At 31.2% G+C, this 21,344-nt stretch overlaps 1 protein-coding gene across 2 annotated transcripts in view; it reads left to right on the forward strand.

The window, feature by feature from the left end:
• Positions 1 to 11,957: 11,957 nt before the first annotated feature.
• Positions 11,958 to 21,344, forward strand: part of LOC107446311 (uncharacterized) — a 50,468-nt gene continuing 41,081 nt past the window's right edge. The window contains exon 1 of one of the 2 annotated variants that reach the window (XM_043042738.2): positions 11,958 to 12,280. The gene's annotated coding sequence lies outside the window, so the exon portion shown is untranslated. The remainder of the gene's footprint in view (positions 12,281 to 21,344) is intronic. The other variant, XM_016060924.4, reaches the window with a different exon arrangement.

A 21,344-nucleotide genomic window follows, 5' to 3' on the forward strand; every position in this document is an offset into this window, starting at 1 on the left:
TATTAAGAAATGAATTCAAGAAATATCAAGAAATGTATATATAAGTTTCAAGAGTTTACTGCAAATCTTTATTTCAAGCAAATTAAATTCTATTCTAAAGGCAATGCTCTTTTGTCAAAGACTAATCGTAATCGTAAAGACTTATCTTTGAGAAAGAAAGTTAAGAATATCTAGCTCAGTTCTAGATTGTCCGAATGAAATTGCATTCATAAAAGAAAAAAAAAGAATGCTCATTTTTATGTTGTAACATTTTAAGATAAATTATTCTTCTATAAATTATTCTATATGTTGAGAATCCAAATTTATATGCAATACTATTTTTTGAGAATTATATTCTTAAGATAATGCGTTTTATTCAACCGAAGCATAAAGACTAATCTTTAATAAACAAAATTAAGAACGTTTACCTCAGCTGTAGATGTTTTGAATGAAATCGCATTGATTAAAGAAAAAAAAATAATGCTCATATGTCTGTTTAACTTGTATTTCATTATTAATATAACTTATTCCTTTATGTTGAGAATCCAAATTTATATGCAAAACTACTTCTTGAGAATTCTATTCTTAAGACAATGCTTTTTATTCAACCGAAGCATTACGACTAATTTTTCATAAAGTTAAAAACATCTACCTCAATTCTATATGTTTCGAATGAAATTACTTTGATTAAAAAAAATAAAAGAATGCTCATATGTGTGTTTAACGTGTATTTTATTATAATGTAAATTATTATTTTATGTTGAGAATCCAAATTTATATTCAAAACTTCTTCTTGAGAATTCTATTCTTAAGACAATGCTTTTAATTCTACCAAAGTATAAAGACTAATCTTTGATAAAGAAAGTTAAGAACATCCAGCTCACTTCTTCGGAATAAATGAATTTTCTTGCAAGAATTCTTGGCTAGAACTTTTACCCAAAAGAACACGACCTGATTTAATGCTAGTTGTAAATTTCCATTAACGCTTAATAAGTTGGAAACGTGAATGCGATTGAATACTTTCTGGTAACCATGGCGACAAGTAAAGAGACTGGTATGTAATAATAAAAGAGGTCCGATGAGTCAGAAGCATGGTAAAGTCTCCTAAAGTCATTCTTATTGTTGTTCTATAACTTAATTGATTTTTTAAAGGGTCGGTATATCCTCTTATGATAAACTCTATAGTTTAATGCTTCATAAATATTTAACTTTTTAAGAATGAATAAATATTACCAATATTTATATAGTGATACCCGTGATTAATAAATCGCCTTAATAGTTTATTTTATTCCTAAAAAGCCATAACAGATGCACTCAGAAATAAGGTGCCATTAATTAAATGATTTATTTGGAGCGAAAACTTACCGGAAATAGTTGAATTATTTACAGGAAGTGGTGGATAAATTGCGAACAGTTTTTGCTTAGTTTCCAAAAAAATAATGCTAGTAATTTAATTTTCTATGTTGAAATACACTTCTAATTGGCTTCTTGCAACTCGAGAAGAAGTAAAGTGAATATGCCTAGGCATGCAATTTAAATCAGGTTTAATTGGACACCTGTAAGCGTCGTCACGTGAGTGTGTCGAACCTGATTGGCTTCTGAATCGAAAAACTCCAAGATTTATCTACGATGAAGTTACCTATAATTATCCAATGGTTTTACGATTTGTATAAAGAGAACATTTTATTATAGTTTTAAGATTTATACACAATAAGAAATGTGCGATATTATTTTTCTGATCCAACAATCTTGGTACTCGGGATTACATTATCATCGAGGACAACTTTGTCATTAGGACTACTTTGTACTCAGAACATTCTACCTATGCATTTCAAATGAGAGTTTTGTCAACTTAAGAAGTTCACGGCCGAAACAACCAACTATGAAATTGCATGCTATTGACAGAAGCAATTATCATGTGCAATGCTTTGTTCAACACGCTGAAGTAATCTCTAGATATTGTAAATTATAAATAACAAATGAACTCTATTCATAATGCAATATAAAAATTCAAAATCTTGATAAAACATCGAAAAAATTTACTGAAAATATTGTTTTTGCACTGAGAAAAGTTATCTTAACTCAAAAATGGTTGCAACTACTTTATACCAATGAGGGGTACCACCACGGACGTAGCTATAGCTTTTACAAGGGGGGGGATCGAGAATTTCAATTATATATATACTATATATATATAATATAAGCTACTAATATTTCAGTAATCATACAGGTGTGTAAAATATTTGTTTATTGCAAGGAAAACAATGATCAAAGAGTATAGAAAAATGTTAATTGCTTAAAGTAATAAACTTAATCTTTTGCGCCTTGTTGATAACTTATTTACAATTTCGTCGGAACTTTCTCGATGAAACTTTCGTTTCTTTCGCTCAATGAAACATGCAAGGCCAGGGATTCTTCAGCGTTTGTAAGGTGCAAGCGAAATTTTTTTTCCACATATTTCTTAAAAAATTATTTTTCAAGGCAAGACGTATATTATAAGAAGTTCTATGCGATATTTGGAAATATGGATATTAAAAAAAACTCAAGTTAAGTCCGGACCCCATGGACACCACTACACCCAGAACCATGAATATTTCCTGGTGTAGTGAAACACTAACACTGCAAGTTCTTTTAAGCTCTTTGTTGTAAACTAGTTGCTACCACTATACCAATGTGGTAAGTAAAATCTAATCAATATCGAACACTTATGCAAATCGAGCATTTAACTAAGCTAACATTTAAACAAAAAAAATATTTTAACATTCTGAGCATACAATTTTAAGAATCTGCTCTAAAATAGAGCAATAAAATTAATGGATTTATTTGTTTGTGATAAAAAAATCATTTTAGTGAATATTTAAATAATCATTAAAACGTTTTAATTTCGAACAAAAATATAAATGCGATGTTGTCAAATTCAGCCTTTTATAATTAATGGGAAAGAAACTTTTATAAAAATATCTTTTTTTTTGTAGAAATCTTCTAAAATATTTTATTCCTCCTTTCCGAAACTATTTAAGCGTAAAAGTTAACTTTTTTTGTGCCCAACCTAGCGATTAGATTTCAATCAGAGAATGTCGAGAGAATATTGGCAATAGAGGCCACAAGAGAATTGGATTTCGGTCAAGATTCGGTAATCTTCAGGCTTTCAATAAGCGTCAGTTAGTCAATAGAGATTTTCCTTTCACTTGGATAGCGAGCAATTAGCGGTCATTTTAGATATTGCGGTCATCTCCCCGAAGCTGATTTTCGAATTGCTCCGAATAAATAGTCTTTGTGTTACTGATTCACGATACCATGACCTACATAAAGAGAACTACTTTTCTAGATGTATCAGAAAAATAATATAATTTCTAGTCTAACAAAAGAAGAAAAAAAACTGAATAATACACAGTAGTCTTATGAAGATGTTTGTTAATTAATGTATTACTTAGTTAAATAATTAATGGTAATTAGTTTGGTTAATGTGTTTTATAGTTTATGATTTCAGGTTTATTAGTAATAGTAAATGTAAACTTGTAGAGTGAGTAAAATGTTACTAAAACTTTTTTATTTACAAATATTTTTAATGGTAAATATGCATTTAACATTTTTCTTGACGTTATTTAAAACATTTGTAAAAATTTCAATCGGTTAATTATATTTGTTTTAATATGAATGAATTATCAAAACTTTTGTTTTATTATTATAAACGTCTCAAACTGTGAGATCAATAATGTTAGCTGAAGGTATTTTTACCACGTTTATATCAACTTGCCTTCGTGTATGTCTGTTCGGGTGGAATTTTGTAATCGATTTTAAACTAACTTCCCGACTACCTACAGACTTCAAATTTAGCACATAGTTCAGAATTGGATGACAATGCTTGAAATTAAAGAGAAAGAAGACATTACAGAGCAAAATAAAATTAAAGAAAAATTAATATTTTCGCGAATGTCTTTTGTTGTCGATTCGATTATTTCAAATTAGTGCACATGTCAGTTGAAAAGTTTTGTGTACAGTGAGGGAAAAAATTGAGATTTTGGAAGTGAATACAAGAAAAAATCAAAATACAAAATAATATTTTTAAATACCACGTTTTTGTAGTGGAGAATAAAAATTAAAAAATAAAAATTCGAAAAACGAACAACATGGTGCGCATGAAATACATAACAGTACATATACTCATACATATACACATTTTCTTACTCATACACATCCACATATACATCCTCATACACATGCATATACACAAACATATTCCACATACACATTCACATTCAGATACAATTACAGATATACATACACATATTCTCATGAGCTCACATACACACACTAATATAACATTACTGTTATGTATTTCATGCGCTCCACGTTTTTCGTTTTTCAAATTTTTGTTTTTAATTATTATTCCCCACTACAAAAACGTGGTTTTTAAAAATATTACTTTTTATTCATTTGTATGATTTTTCCTTAATTTATAATGACCAAAGTAGTCATGGTTTATTACAATAGTTATTACCCTTGCTCCAAATGCGTAAAATACAAATAATTTTTATAAGATTGTTTCGTACAAATCATCACTGTTCGGCAATATGCTAATATGATGCTAAAATATTATTGCAGAAACTACTCCATAATTTATTTTTAAAATCAATATTTTAATCGCAAACTGAAACTGGTATAAATTGAAATTATAAAACTCTGAACAGCTTTTGAATAAAAGGAATTTTCAAAAATATTTTAAATAAATAATTTGAGTGAGTTATGAAGACCTAAATCAGAGTAAATTATGAAATTAAAAAACTCCATTATAAGCTAAAAGTGAAAAAAATGTACCTTGCAACATGTTATTATTAAATAAAATAGATCAGAAATTAAACTGTTTACTTTACTAGTTTATACTTTGCTATTTTATTATTGATTACTATTTTATACTTTTTGAGGTATATTTATAAGCATGCAACGAAGAAACCGCAGGAATGGTTTCAAATTTCTTAGCTGTTGTACCATTTATCTCAAAGCTTTACGCCGTCATTCCTATAAATTTTATTTTAGCTTTTTAAAAAAAAGAAGCCAGCGACTACAAAAACTTCAACTTTTATTTTATGCTGATCAAGCACTCTGCCAAGTAAAATATATAGTATGTTGGGTGTATTTTCCTTTTATCTGATGCTTTTATTTTCGTTTTAAGACATAAGGAAGAGATATAACCAGGCACATTCCACTGCATATGTTCTCTTTCGTCGATTTTCGACCGAAAATTATTTGTTTTATTTTTTGTTCTTTACATATAGATCTTTATTTATTGCTAAATAAGAAAGTAAACAGGAATGTATTTGATGTTTTGTAAGAAAGGCACGCTTTTTTTGTCTGGAAAGTTATTTTTCTAGCAATGCTAACTTCTTCCTCTGAATAAAAAAAATATTAGCGCAGTTAAGAGTTACTCATTTATTGCCTAATTATAACAAAGATAATTTTTAAAAGTTTTTTTTTTAATAACCCTCATTGAAAATCCGAACCAGTTCCAAGTACACTATCAATTCAGTTTAACTTCTCAGATTTATCAGGGATGAGCATTGGAGCAAAGAAACATTAGTATAGAACTTTTTGATGGGACTAACCCGCATTTACGATACATAGAGAGGAAGATCAGGGGAAAAAATCTCACGGTTAGCTAGACGGCAAGATAATTCTAACCCCTGATCTGATTCACTGATGATATTTTATGTCAGGTTGGGTCGGTGCGAGCCGAGCAGAATTTGTATCAATCAATCACCGCTGGGTTTAGAACCTAGGTTACCTGATTGGAAAGCGAAAGCTCTATCATCTGAGTCACCGTGGCATCAACTTTGATATTCATAGATAACAATTTCGATGGTTCAGTTGATTTTTTCGGGTATTTTTAAAGAAATCTCCCTTAGACCAAGTGCTTAGACTACTTAGAAGTGCTCGTATTGAGATATCAATACGAGCTCGTATTTGATTTTCATTTTGTGATCGAAGTTAAAATGTTATTGTACTACATTAGCGGTTTTAACTTACGGATTCTCGCAAAATCTCTCATTTTCACTTATGCATGTTAGATATTTTTTCTAGCACTATAGAGCACTAGACGCATGCGTATTTCACCAGAACTGAAACATGCGCACTAGAAGTGCGCATGCGCATACTTGAAATCTTATGCACGGCAGTGTACTGAAGCTAACGTAAATTTGTAATTCCCTATTCATTTTAAATAATTGAAAACAAAATTTATTTTATTTCAATTTCTAAATTTGGGTAATATTTTTAATAATTCTTGTACTATAGTTTTTCAACAATCCATGTAAAAAAAGTCTACATTTAAAGTGCATTTTAAGATAAATCTGGCAATAAAGATCTGATTGTTTATAATCCCGGTATTATCATTTTAAACGATTCAAAACGAAGCAACAAACTAACCTATGTTTTAACAATAACAGTGAATTAAGATTAATATCCAACAAAATTCTAACTGTGCCTTTTCAGTTAATTTTCAAGTAAGGATTCCAATGTCCATGTTGACATTCCCATTTCCATGCTGACATTGCGTATGGGGAACACTTTTTACCCATGTAAAGTGTAATATAGGTATGGTTCTTTGAACCAGTGCAATAAAGGTATGGAATTTGCGTAACATTAAAATATCTACGATTGGCTACAACTTTAGCTTTTAAGAACTTTCGTGATAACATAATTCTTGATAAGAAAATACATATTTATAATATTATTTAATTTTGGTGAATTTCAATATCTTTTTTAGATAAGATTTTAAATAGATACAACTAAATTGCCAGTTTTTGTATATTTTTTAAAAGAAAGAAAAATTAAAGGCTTTGGCATCAAATGGCTAATAACGTATTCTTAGAAATCTTGTTAAGAGCGAAAGTTAACGAAAATTACAAATTATATGAACTCTTTGCTTACGGCACTACGTATGATTAAGCCCTGCATTTTGGTCCACCTGTTATACCAACCGTAAGGAAAAGGTTAATTTATGAGTCCTGATTTGAGTAGATTATAACATTTTCATAAACATTGAGAAAACGATTCGTATTGATTATGAAAAACCCTGCATGTTAGTAAGGGTTATTAAATAATGTTTTTTTATTTTTTATTCATTGGTATTGAGATAATAGTTGATTTGGAACAAAAAGACTTCATCTATTTAACTTTTATACGTCCCACATGCCATGGCTCCAATCTTTTATATTCCAAATTGTTGACATAAGTTTCTTTTACATTTTTGTTTTTTATATGTATAAAATTTTCTTTGCAAATTCACCTATGATTCTGTTTTCCTGATTAAATTACAGAAGAAAGCCTTTCTGAAAGATTTTTTTCTGAAGATCAAATAGGCAATCAAAATCTACTTTTTTTGTGGTAGGAAAGTTTCTTTAAAAAAAAAGCTATTGATTTTGATTGCTTAAAAGAGGAAAGAGAAACTGCAATTGCTTCCACTTTTAATTGCTTCCCATTGTTTGAATATTCCTTTCTTACTGTTTTTTTTATAAGTTGAAGTCTTTGTAGAATGATTTTTAAATTCTTCGTGTTTGTTGTTACTTTCTATGCTATTCAATTGATACGAATTTTTAATAAAAAAATAATGAGGTATTTTTTTTAAAAAAAAGAGAGAAGTATCAAAAAGTGAAAATTTTAAAGAAACATTCTTTAAAGGTTTAGGGTTCATAAGTTCAACATAATTATGCAATTACGAGTTTGCTGAGGGTTTGCGCAGATTTGTGTCAAAATAGATTGAAGAATTTTGATGTTTAAAAGTGCCTAAAGTCAACGCTGTTTCTTAAGAAACATTACTGCACTGATATGTTAACATCAGCGTTTTGTCTGTTATGAGATTTCTTTTATAATAGTGTGGTACTGTTACTATAAAATAGAAAGTCCTATCGCCGAAAAACAAGTTTTTTCATCTGCATCAAATAAATCTTGTTGTTGTTACTAATGCCACTTGTCAATATCAGCAAGCCTGCTATGGGAATTTAAGCGATTTAAATGCAGATGGTGCAATTTTTGTTTTTCTCAAGTGACGCCATCTATGGACGACTTCATACACTTACACGTCACAGCCCGTTTTACAAGGAGGACCCATTCATACTCCTTTCATTCATTCATTCATCCACAGATTGAAATTTTGACCGGAACCAAAGAACGTTAAATTTCCAATTCCATACCCCCAGAGATATTGATTCGTTATGGTACACTTTGTGACCTCAACAGATTTAACGTGGGCCAGTCACCATTTTTAAACGGCAATCTTTCGGCCGGCGGGATTCAAACTCACGATCTCGCGAGCATGACCCCAACGTCCAACTAAACAGAATATCCCAGTCCTTCAAATAAGTCTTAAAAGTTTTGACCCCTAAAACTCCCATTATGGGAATAATTACGTTTTTTTTTTACTGGGTCACCTCATTGAAGGCTAGCGTTCTGTCTCTTGGACCAATACAGCTCCATCAGATAGACAGAGCTATCTGAGTAATTACATCACAATCATTGTAAATCTCCAGAGGATAAAAGAGAGAATGCGGAGAAAAAACATCATCGGTTAATTTAAATTTTATTAATGTATCACTAATATAAATTATGATAAGATGACTAAATATAAATTATGATTATCTTACATTAATTTTTATGAAAGTGTACGAAATATACTCTATTAAGTGAAAAAGATTCATGAAGTATTTAAATTTTGTAATGAAAATAAGCATGATGAAAAATTGGAATTTATGTTTTCTATTCTCTTTTTTTAAACACAATCCTTAAAAAAAAATTCTTTTAACTTTCATCACGGAAAATCGTTTATAAACAAGTCATTCTCAATATCAGTCAAAAGTTTATTNTATTTTTGCCAAACGATCGCCAAATAGCAACATTGTTCAAGTTTGCTCACAACCTTCTCCCAAAAATGGCGAAGTATTATCGTCGCATACCACGTGATGAAGGCGGAGCCAAGTGCCAACTCCTGGTGAACGAGCTATACTCTATTAATTGAAAAAGATTCATGAAGTATTTAAATTTTGTAATGAAAATAAACATAATGAAAAATTGGAATTTATGTTTACTATTCTCTTTTTTTAAACACAATCCTTAAAAAAAAATTCTTTTAACTTTAATCACGGAAAATCGTTTATAAACAAGTCATTCTCAATATCAGTCAAAAGTTTATTCAAAAACTCATTACTGGTAGCTGATAACGACTTTCCTGTTTGTTCTGATATGGGGAACTTTGTCGTGAAGTATAGTCGTATTATCTTTATTCTCTCTTTTATCCTCTGTATATTTACAGTGATTGTAATGTAATTGCTCAGATAGCTCTATCTATCTGATGGAGCCGTATTGACCCAAGAGACAGAACGTTGGCCTTTAATGAGGTGACCCCGGTTTGAATCCCAGCGATAGCTGGCGGAAACGAATTCCGCACCCAGTTCGCATCGACCACAGTGCTAGTGTAAAATGTCCCTAGCATTAAACGGATCATGGTATAGAGCAGGGGTTTCGTATTTTACTCCACTGCGCAGTTTATGTTCGTTACGTCGGTCTACTAAATTGATCCGAGCAGAGGCTTTCCCTTTTCTTGAATTTATTGGCTAGAATCCCCTTGCCGTTAGGCTAACTTTGGGAAATCTTCGTGGTTTCCTTCTCCATGTAATATAAATGTGGGTTAGTTTCATCAAAAAGTGCTCCAAATTTCTTGATCCAGGAGTTACTCTTTTTCCGAACTGGGTTCAGGATTACAAAGCTATGGAGTTAAATATTGGTAATAGTAAACTCAAAATTTGGTCGGCTGTTTAACAGTGGTTATAAAAATCTGTCTCATTGCTCTGGAATGTAAAGTGGGTGAACTTGCACATGCATTTTATTTTATTTTATAACCGTCGTTGAACAGCTAACCCATTTTTGGGTTTATGACTACGAATGTTCAACTCGGATCCATCGATTTCAGAGATTTCGGATGTCATGAAAAGATTTATTTCATTATACCACTTCTAAAATGTCACATTTCTTTGACTTTTAAATTAAATGGGGGTAATTTAATTGTGTATTTGTAATATTATCGACTGCTGAACATCAACTTAAAAATTGATTCACATTTTCCTGTGATTTTATATTTTACAGAAGTTTTGCTTGTAACAGCTGAGGTAGAAAGAAAATTTTTAAGGTTCAAACTTGTGACCTTCTCTACCTCGATCTGGAAAAATTCCGTCCTGCCATTTAGTCTGGTTTTTTCACCAGTTTCTCTTATGTGCATCGCTTTTAAAGAAGAGGTAGTTTCATAGGGACTACTTGGATGAGCGATCTCGCTTTTCAACCAAATGCTGCGTGGAGGAAGCGTGTTGTTGTTGTAGTTAGCTTACGTCGAACTAGAGCAGCACAATGGGCTATTGGCGACGGTCTGGGAAACATCCCTGAGGATGATCCGAAGACATGCCATCACAATTTTGATCCTCTGCAGAGGGGATGGCACCCCCACTTCGGTAGCTCGACGACCTGCATGTGAAGTCGAGCACTTTATTGCAGAACAGTTTAACGAAGACCAATGCCGCACACCCTCGGTCCCTACGCAGACTAATCCAAGTGGTCACTCATCCCCACACTGACCGCAGCCAGTGAAGCTTGACTTCGGTGATCTGCTGGGAACCGTGTCTTAACGATCAGTCCACTGCGGGACGGAAGCGTGTTTGAATCTCATCATAAACTTTGATGTATTTTTGTGATGCGCTACTCTAAATTTGTCCCTACATTGAACTGATCGTGAGAAGTGGCTCTTAGTGGATTCGCCAAGTTTAAGCATCATCTGTGGTCAGTGAGCTGGTGGGTCACAACTTTGATTAAGATCCGGAGCGACCAAGGACGCGTGGTATCGGTCTAAACCGTTTCATTGTCAACTGTTCAACTTCATGCGCAGGTTGTCGGACTACTAAAAACGGACGAACCTACTCCCTCCGCAGAGAATCAAAATTGTGATGGTATGTATTTGGATCACCTCAAGAGATCTTTTCCAGACTGTCGTCCCGCAGTGGACTGATCGTTAAGACACGGTTCCCAGCAGATCACCGAAGTCAAGCATCACTGGCTACGGTCAGTGTGCGGGTGGGTGACCACTTGGATCAGTCTGCGTNGGAGAATTTGTTTTTGTTCTTTGTTTGAGCGGAGTCTATTTGAACCATATGGAATAAAACCAGGAGGCATAAATGGAAGTTTTGAAATCATTTTAAATGGTTCTTTTTTAGGTACTACATAATGAGCCACTCGTATTTGCTGTCGCCATTTGTCTCCTTCTGTTACACACATATGACACATACGCTGATATGCCTCTGACATCTGAACGGCTGCTTCGTTTTTCACTCTAATAAAAGAAAACTCTGAGCTAGCATTTATTTCAAGAAGAGTTGGTTCATTATCAATCATAGTACAACCAAGAATTATTGTCTCACGTCGAATTTCATCAAGTTGTAGAATATTTGTCAAGGGCAACGCAACGCTTGCTTTTGGACCAACAATGATACGAACAAGAGCTGGTAAAGTAGTGACACGTAGCAAATTGGATAAAAGATACACATGATTTATTGTATGAGCTTCAGGGGTTGATATGCAATAAAATCTTCCTCGTGCGCTGTAAGGAAGAAATATAATTTCTCCTTTCTGGGTTAGGCATTTTAGATACATCATAAGGTCTGGGGTGATGGCATGTCTTCGGATCATCCTCCGGGATGTTTCCCAGACCGTCGCCAATACATTTGTGCAGCTCTAGTGCGACGTAAATTAACAACAACAACAACAACAATTGGGGCCGAGCGACGCTCTGTAAAGCGTGGAGGTAGCTGGTTCGAATCCCGCTATTATACTGGATGTATCTTCGTGCTGTCCTTCTCTGTATTATGCTATCTGTTCTTCTCTTTGACAAAGGTTTATAAGCCTAAATTGAGCACACAAACCTGCAAATGTATGCAATTCCAATAAACCAATAAATAAACTGAATTGTATTATCTGTCTTTCTACTTGACAAAGGCTTATTTACGTACATAGGTAACTAAACACACAAGACTGCATGCATGTGCACCAATAAATATATACTTATAGTTTCGAATGGAAAAAATCAAATCTATTTTCTCGTGAAAGGTGTTGGTGGTTTATTCTTTGACATTGTGTTTTTCGGCGTATGTAACAAGTGGACTTCATAAACTTTTTGATTGACAGTGACTTTTCTATATCTTTTATTTTGTCCCCGTCTCCTATAAGTTGATGAATGCTCAGGAAAATTTCCTCAGTTATGACTAAATGAGTAAGTTATTTATGTTTCATTATTTATATTTTATTGTTTTATAAAAATAGATTTTTCTCGCTGTCCGGCCCCAAGGAGCATACAGTGTGGTCAGCCTCTAAATAAATTATATGTCAGACAAAGATGCGAAGTTACAAAATCCGAAGAAAAAAAAGTTAGCAAATAATGAAATGTTTTAAAAAAAATGTTAAAGATCAAAAAAGAAATCCAAGTTTAGATCAACGTCTATTTATTTTAAGATCATTAAAATCTCCAGAATTTGATTACAGTCCAAAGTTATCAATTTGTTGTCCTCTGTGGTTATTTGAATTCTAATGTTGCTCATTTTTTGACAATTTCAATCACCGCGCTCTTAATTTTGTATCTGTTTAAAAAAAATGCAAAAATCACTACTTGGGTACAGTTCCTTGGGAAACTTTTCTCTCCGATGTCTTGGTAAAGTAGACATTTGTGAAATTATGTAGTACTCTAAATTTAGGTAAAGTTATTAAACAGACTTAAAAATTTATGACTTCTGTTTCATAAGCAACTTTATCGCAATTTTAATTAAATATTTAATACTCTTATAAACGAGAGAGCGAAAACGAGAACTACGCATTTTCAACAAATATTTCAACAGAGAAATTTTTTCATAATTTAGGTGTTTTTGATTTTTTCTAAAGCAAACGCTTGCATTTATTATTTATTTTTGTTATCCGTAAGCTTTATTTATATTCATAACTTATACTTGTCCTTATGCTTTATTTGAATTTGCACTGTTTCTTTAAATTCTTATGAGTTATGCTAATCCGAATATTTTAGTTGAACTCTTGTTTTATTTAAGCAGATCCGTATTTTTTATCTGAACTATTTGCATTATTAATTTAAATATGTTTGCAACTAAGTATCGGTTAATAAAATAATCATTTTATGCAACATGCTCAAAAAAAGAGAAATTTAAAGAAAATAATTTGTAATGGCATTTTAAAACTAATTTATCTTTAATTTATGTGGCATTTTCTAAATTAATTTTCACTTATTAAGAGACGGTTGAGTTACTTTATTCCGATCTGTCAAAGAATAAAAAATATCCGTTCGTATTAGTTTTTTTAAAAACATTTTAATGTTTTAAAAGTTAATACATTTTTATTCTGAAAAATGAATAGAAAATACCATTGTTTAAAGTTTGAACTCAATTTCTGATGTTTACAATTAAAACCTAATAATAAAAGTGAATGATTTAAAAATGGTTTACCTTTTGACTTAACTGACTATTAAAAACATTGATAAGCAAATTAAGTACCCCCCAATGTATTTGGATTTTAATTAAAATCTTAAGCCTTATCTAACTTCTGTCATTGAATACTTAGCATTCCCATTCATCACCATGGCAATCAGAAAGTATTTAATCACAGCCTTAATTCGCCCGCGTTAGCAATGATTAAACTCTACTTGTTAGAGAAGTTTGTTGTAAAAAGGAAAATGATACTGCACGGGACAGTGTTATTTCTTGGAACAGTTTTAACTTTTTTTAATGCCCTAAGTTATAATTAAAAGAAATAAATTTTTTAAATTTTATAGAAAATAAATAATAAATTCCTCAATCAATATATATTTTGTAAATATTTCTGTCATGCACTTCCAAATTAAATATTTATTTAAGTAACAAAAATTACAAGATGGTGAGCGACACTTGGCTCTCTCTCAATTCCTTCAGCTTTTAAAAAGTAAACAATCGTTTGATGGTCGACTTTTTAAACGATCCAGTTCGTTGTTTTCGCATGACGTCATTATTCTTTATTAAATCACAATTATTTTATTGATATTTAATAGCATTTACTCTAACTACAATTAGAAAGTCGAAATCTTAAGGAATAATCAAATAAAGTTAACGATTTTTACAAACTTAGGGAACTGAATCTGGCCTTCTTAAAACGCAAGATGTAAATTCTCGATTTCTAAATGTTTAATTTAGTTAAATTTGTTTTTTGATGCAAAAGTTACAATAAAAAATATAATCCCTGCAGAGTTGGAAAATAATTTGAAAAATTTGTTTATAAAGCATTTTAATTCAACTAAAAATCGTTTGCTTGTAAAAATGGGAGAAGAATAGAATATATTTTTTCTTCGCTTAGATGAAAACTGATTTAACTTTTTAGTATGTTTTTGAATGTCAGCATCAGAACATCTTAGAGCACACGCCAAGTCATGGTAGTCACCCATTTGTTTTGGAATTTTTGACTACGGAATGTTTCTTAAAACATGGTACTTAGCGTTTTTAAAAAGCCCTTAAAGGTGCTTTTTTCATGGCGTGTTTTTAAAGAAAGCTTAATTTTCACTTTTCAAAAATGAGATTTTTTTTTCTTTATCATGCCGATTTTCGCTGCTTATTATGCAAAAGCGTGGTTTTCAGTGTTTTATTCAACGTTTTCAGAATGCATTCATCCACAATCCATTTCGGCTTACCGTCAGTCCGTAACGCATGATAGCACCAATCATGTTACATATTTGATGTAATACTTGGGAGTTCGCATGATATACAGAACTGGATTTGGTGAGATTATTGCACTCTCATGTGCAACTCTGCTGCCTTTCCAATTTCGAGATATTCTCCATTTCGGGCTTCTTTTTCCACCCTTTAAAATCGAACCGAAAAATCTCTCTGATCTTTTTATGGTGCCTAATATAATCAAGAAAATAGTTCTTTGTCAGAAATTGGTTATTTTATCAAGTTAAGTCTTTGAAAATTATTTTGCATTTTGTTAATGTATTTCGTGCTTAACAAGTACTTTAAAGATAAAAAAAATTTATTGAGATATTTGGCTACACACCCTGTAAAACGCTTATTTCGAGTTATTTAATCCTAAACTTGTTAGATGACTGAATTTGAACATCCGCTCAATGAAAACTTAAATTTCAATAACCGGTATAAGCTAAAATAAATCAAATTAACGACTTAAAACGACTTTGTTTTCTTATTAAATATATTCAGCACTAGTAGTGTTGAAAAAAAAGTACAAAACCATTCGGCATTGGTACACTGTGTTGGCCCAGCATGAAAATCCGCCATACCATGTTGGGTTTGCTATGTTGGCCCAACATAAAAATCCATCATACCACGTTGGTTTGCTATGTTGGCCCAACATAAAAATCCGTCATACCAGGTTGGGTATGTTATGTTTGCCCAATTTAAAACTGGTGCCAATTCCTAAATTTGGATGTTAGGCAGATTTGATGGTCCCCATCAAGCTGTATGTTGATCTTTGATGGGAATTCAAGATGGTAGCTATCATATTTATGTTGGTCCATCAAAGGAAAACCATCAAGATTTTTTGCCTTGGGTATTACAGGTCACAAAAAATAAAAGGTCTACCGTAAAGGTAGTTATTTGCAGACTCCTTAATTTATAAAAAAAAAATTCACATTGGAATTTGCGAACTAGTATTTAACCGAGGAAAAACAAACGCTTTAAAATTCTTTTAAATCCCGGTAAAGGAAAATACATGTAATAAACAAGCTTGATTGAGAAGTAAACAGAGTGAAGTTTAAAGACCACTAATGGAATCACCTTCAAATTTCAATATCTAACTAAACATGTTTTGATGTTAAGCTGTAGAGAATGACAAATACAAACATCATTTGACTAAACATGTTTATATATGTCTTTCTACAGTAATTTGTCAGATTTCGATGGCATTTTTGTGTCTTCTACAGATAAGTTACAAAAAATGCGGAAACATTTCCAAATTCTTCCCACTCAAATACAAAGAAGAAAAGGGCAACCCTGGTAGTAAAATCATCATAACTAATTTATACTTAGTGGCTCTAGAACACATTCGATTTGTACATTTAAGCTTTATTCTCAATTAAACTGGTTTCTGATGACATTAATCTCACCTTTATTATTATTGACCTCAATAATGATTCGTGATACATTTCATTCTTACTCACTTACGTGTTTATGTGATTTACTAATGTTCATAGTTTTCCATTTTATAAAGTTTCTAATAATATATTAAAGTGTAGGTTCTGTACAATTCATTACACTGATATAAACTCACCCCTTTAAAACTTCCAAAACAAAGCTCTGTATTAAAACAGTTTAAATAAATATTCTATTTTTTAATATAAGGACGTTCTTTCATTATATATGTAATTTATGGAGCTTAGATTTGTCAAATAGATTAATATTAAGGGTCTACAACTGATGACGCATCTAGCCGGTAATGCATATAATACAGGGTGTTTCGTAAAAGCCGCCTTTAATATATATTTTTAGAATGCTTATAAATGCAAAAGACTGAAAACTGTACTTTAGAGGTCATAAAAAATATTTAAGAGAAGAAAAGCATAGTCGCTATGCGAGGAAGCAATAAATTCGCTGTAAAAAATATGACAAAATATTAGTGAAGGTGATTGCAAGTAACATCATATCCCCTCTTGAAAGGGAGAGAAAAAGATTAAGAGAAGTTGAAAGACAATTATTACGAATACCTTCAAGTAACGAAAAGCAGACACAGGTTTTGCATTTTCAAATAGTTATAAGCATTTCTTAATTGTGTTTTCCCAGGCTTTCATGACTATTTTACTTATTCCTGGCAAAACTAATTTCAATAACAACTATCAATTTCCTACACTCAATTGTTTATTTTTTTTTACATTTCTTTTCTGACAAAGATTCAAAAAACATAAACAATAAGGGTGGTCTTCATAAAACACCTTGTACAAGTTCTTTTTAACCTTTATTATAACCTTATCATTAAACGCTTCTTACGGCTGAATAATTCATCGACAAGAAAGGACAGTTTCTTTGAAGTTCATTGTCAATTTATAGCAAAGGAAAAAAGAAGCGTTTTGTCGAATATTTTATTAATGCTCGAACAAACACGCTTTTTTTTGTTGCTAAAGTGTGGCTTTAAAAAATGACGTCACGTTTTTTTCTTACAAATCTTATTTCTCTGTTCTTTTTGTTTCTTCAAGCTTGTAATTTTACTTCGAAAAAAAATCCTTAAGCTGATGGGGTAAACACTGACAAATATTGTAAAAAAAATGGAACATTACCTAAGAAAATTTACGTTTTTACCGGCTTACTAATATAACATTAAGTCAAATTAAAGTTAGAATATAACATATTTTTTATTATAATTGCTAATGGGGATTTTTCTTGCGGCTCATAAATTTATAAATAAAATACTTAAAATATTTTTTTAAATTATTTCTTGATACTTTTATTACTGTTAACATGCGAAATAAAATGTTATTATCTGCAGCAATGTCTACTTAGTTAGCATTTGATATATTAAAGTATTTTTTTTTATATCAAAAACCTTTTTATTATTTAAATTTGATTGTTTTTATAAAATTTAATTAAACTTATGGCTATTAAGAGGGATGTAATTTTTGTAGTAGAGAAATGCTATCGGTAAATTTTCGACATTTTTCATGGAATTAATAATAATGAAGTCTTCATTTTGGGTAATAAAACGTGATCATACTGATGCTGTAGTATGTAGTGTGATGATGAGCTATGACTGATGCTATTTCTAAGGATCCTTTTCGCTCCTATACTCTAATTCAGGGGCTCTAGCTATTTCGTCTTACGTCTGTGACGTCATCATAAAAATAAACAAATGTTTGTTTCAATAGTTTGTTATCCTTTTAAACAAAGCGCATTCGTTGATAAACGAATGGATACTAATATTTTATTTCTGTAATTCTTTAAATAAAATGAACTGCATGCTGGTATTTTCACTTCAATGGCTGCAATAGTTTTGCCCAAAGTGTCTGGTAATAGGTTTTATCTAACTCACATTTTCTAATTTTATAAAAAAAGTAGATAATGGTTCGTAGATCTGAATAAATAAATGCAAGTTCGCAAATACTATACTCTTTATACACTGCTTGACAATTGCTAAGGAACAGTTTCATTTTTAGAAATAATTTATAGTAGACATTTAATTGAAGAAATGAAACTAAGTACATATCTAGTAGAGACAATGTGCATTTATTATGATGCAAAATAGTAAAAATATTGTCACAAATAATGTAAAAAAAAATGTGTCATCACAAATATTATAAAAAAAAAATCTAAAAAATATGCTTCTCAGACGATTTCCAAACACCCACTAAAAATGGGTTTTCTTGTCAGAATGAAACGGGTATGAGTATGTCAGAATGAAACGGGTATGAGTATGTCAGCAAGATGTAAAAAGACCTGTGACACAAATGCACGTTTTGCATCTGTTATTTATGCTGTTCATTAAACTATCGGGGTGTTCTTGGGGGGGGGGTGATACAGTCCCATTTCTTTCCAAATGCATTATCAGATTTTTCATAATTCGAGCAGGCTCTATCAGAATCTGGTTCGGAAACATTTTACTGAAAACTGTTTCAAAATATTAAATAGAAATGTGTGTTGCAAGCTTTGACTTTTTACTTGATTCTAGTGTAGAATTTGGTTTTGAGTAATATATTTTTAAAGCGAACCTTTTAATAAATTTTATACCAATATCTTGTTATGAATGGTAAATATTCATAAATTATCTTAAACCAAAATATAATAAATTTAAATTTTTTGAATATTGTGATTAAGTTCATGAGCATTCGTCTTCCAATAATTTTTGAACAGTTCCTATTTTGGATAATTAGAATAATTGTTAAAGAAGACAATGTGTTATCGAAAACCAATATTGTCCATCCCATACTTTTATGATTTATCTTTAAACTTTGATGACGAAAAATTCTTTTCAGTTCATTGCATTCGTATTTATCACCTTTTGATTAAGAAAAGATTTAGATCTCTCTAAGGAAAAAAATTATAAATGTTAAAGGCTCTATATTCATTCTAGTCTTGCTCATAATAAATATATATGTTACCGTTTAAGTGCATAATTCAGTTATTTCATAGAATAACTAGACAAGTCAGTTAGAAATATTTCGTACTTTACCTAGTTATTCTATGAAAAAACTAATGATAGACAGCAAAAGTATAAATAAACAATTTCAAAGCTATTTTATAAATTAATTTATTATAAATAGCTAAAATTTCTCAAAAAAAAAAACATTTTTTTCTTATTTTGGATGATTAATCGATACATGATAATAGAAAGCAAAGACATTCCTAATTATTGCTCATATTAATAACTACGTCTAACAGCAACGAAATGAAGCGTACACGTCATTGTTAAGCAGCTATAAGCAAAATTCCCAGCCATGCTGACAGAAAATGTTGCCACTATATGACAATGACTCTCTCTCTACAGCTCAGATCCCAGCTTTATTGGACTCTTTTGGTAGGGAAGTTTTGGACCACCCCTCCCTACAGGTCAGACCTCGCGCTGAGTGATTTTCATCTTTTCCGATATTTCAAACCCTATATTTTGGGGGAAATCACTACGACGATTACGTGAAAACTGCTGCGACCTCTTGGATAACAGAGCGGGTGGCAAGTTTGTGTGAAAGAGGGTATTCTATATCTAGTTGTAAGATATGATAAGTATTTAAACGAACTTGGCGACTATGTTGAAAAAAAAGAGAAACATATGTAGAATCAGAAAATAAACTTGTTTCTCGAAAATTTTCTTTCTTTTGGTTTTAATTTTAAATCTGCCCTTACTTAAAAAGCAACCCTCGTATTATTAGTTTTAAGAAGCGAGTTAATTTGAAGGCCTTACGCCAGTTCAACTAAATTCCGTTCATGTTGTTTTTGTCATGGGAGTTAACTTGGATATCTTATCGCAATCGACTCCACTCTTTGGGATTTCATTTCCACTTAGTTTTAAATTCAACTGTAAGTTTAAAAACATACTCTAATTTAAAATGTTTTCTTTTTGCAACAGTTACAGTAAAGACGATAGAATCATGGTTATCAACAAATCATCGAAATAAATAACTGCTAACATTTATAAAATACTAAAAACGCATACTTACTCCATTTTTCACGCATATTCTCTAGGCTAATATATAGCATTAATTGCATTTGGTGTGTCGTGATTTGGCAAGAGAAATAATGTTGTTAGTTGTAGTTACTGATTCGATTAATGATTGAATTGTAGATACTGAATGAAGCAAAGAATAAGGTTTGTGAGTCAGTCAACCTTTGAAATGTCTTGCAGGTGGTTTGATGTTTCGAGTACTGTTCTGTCCCATTTAAATATAGTTTACAACGGGTATATTGCACCAGTATTAGATATTGATATCGGATATATCAATTTTCTTGTGTTGTGAATCAGTCAACCTTCGAAATGTCTTGCAGTTGGTTTGATGTTTCGAGTACTGTTCCGTCCCATTTAGAAATAGTTTACAGCGGGTATATTGCACCAGTATTATCAGATATTGATATCGGATATATCGATTTTCTTGTGTTGTGAATCAGTCAACCTTCGAAATGTCTTGCAGGTGGTTTGATGTTTCGAGTACGGTTTTGTCCAATGTAGAAATAGTTTACAACTGGTATATTGCACCAGTATTATCAGCTATTGATATCGGATATATAGATTTTCTTGTGTTGTGAATCAGTCAACCTTTGAAATGTGTTGTCGGTGGTTTGATGTTTCGATTACTGTTCTGTCCCATTTAAATATAACTTACAACTGGTATATTGCACCAGTAATATCAGTATATTGCACCAGTATTATCAGAATGTCAGTATATCAGATATGACTTTCTTGTGTTAAAAAATAAAGCACTGTAAGAAATGGCGCAATTTTTTTTCAAAACAGATTTATTTTTAAATCGTTTGCAACTGGAATTTTATAAGCCTAGTTAGGGGACTTATTGGTGTTCCTTGCATTGTTTGTATACAATCAATTATGGAATTTTAAAGTAAAATATATCAAGATACAATGATGGATATATTATAGTATATTTTTACAAGACGCAATATGCAACACTTCATCGTACAGTTTTAAAACTTCTAATCTAATTTACTCATTTTATTCAGCAAATAAAGTACATTAGTTTCCATTTTTATACCTACATTCTATTATATTCTAGAATTTAGAAGATAGCTTGCGAAGAATTCCCAAAAATCAATAGTCGACGTATCAGTGGTAAACGAGGAGGAACAAAGATCATTCAAGAAAAG

Source organism: Parasteatoda tepidariorum, chromosome 4 (genome assembly GCF_043381705.1).
Source record: "Parasteatoda tepidariorum isolate YZ-2023 chromosome 4, CAS_Ptep_4.0, whole genome shotgun sequence".
NCBI lineage: Eukaryota > Metazoa > Arthropoda > Arachnida > Araneae > Theridiidae > Parasteatoda > Parasteatoda tepidariorum.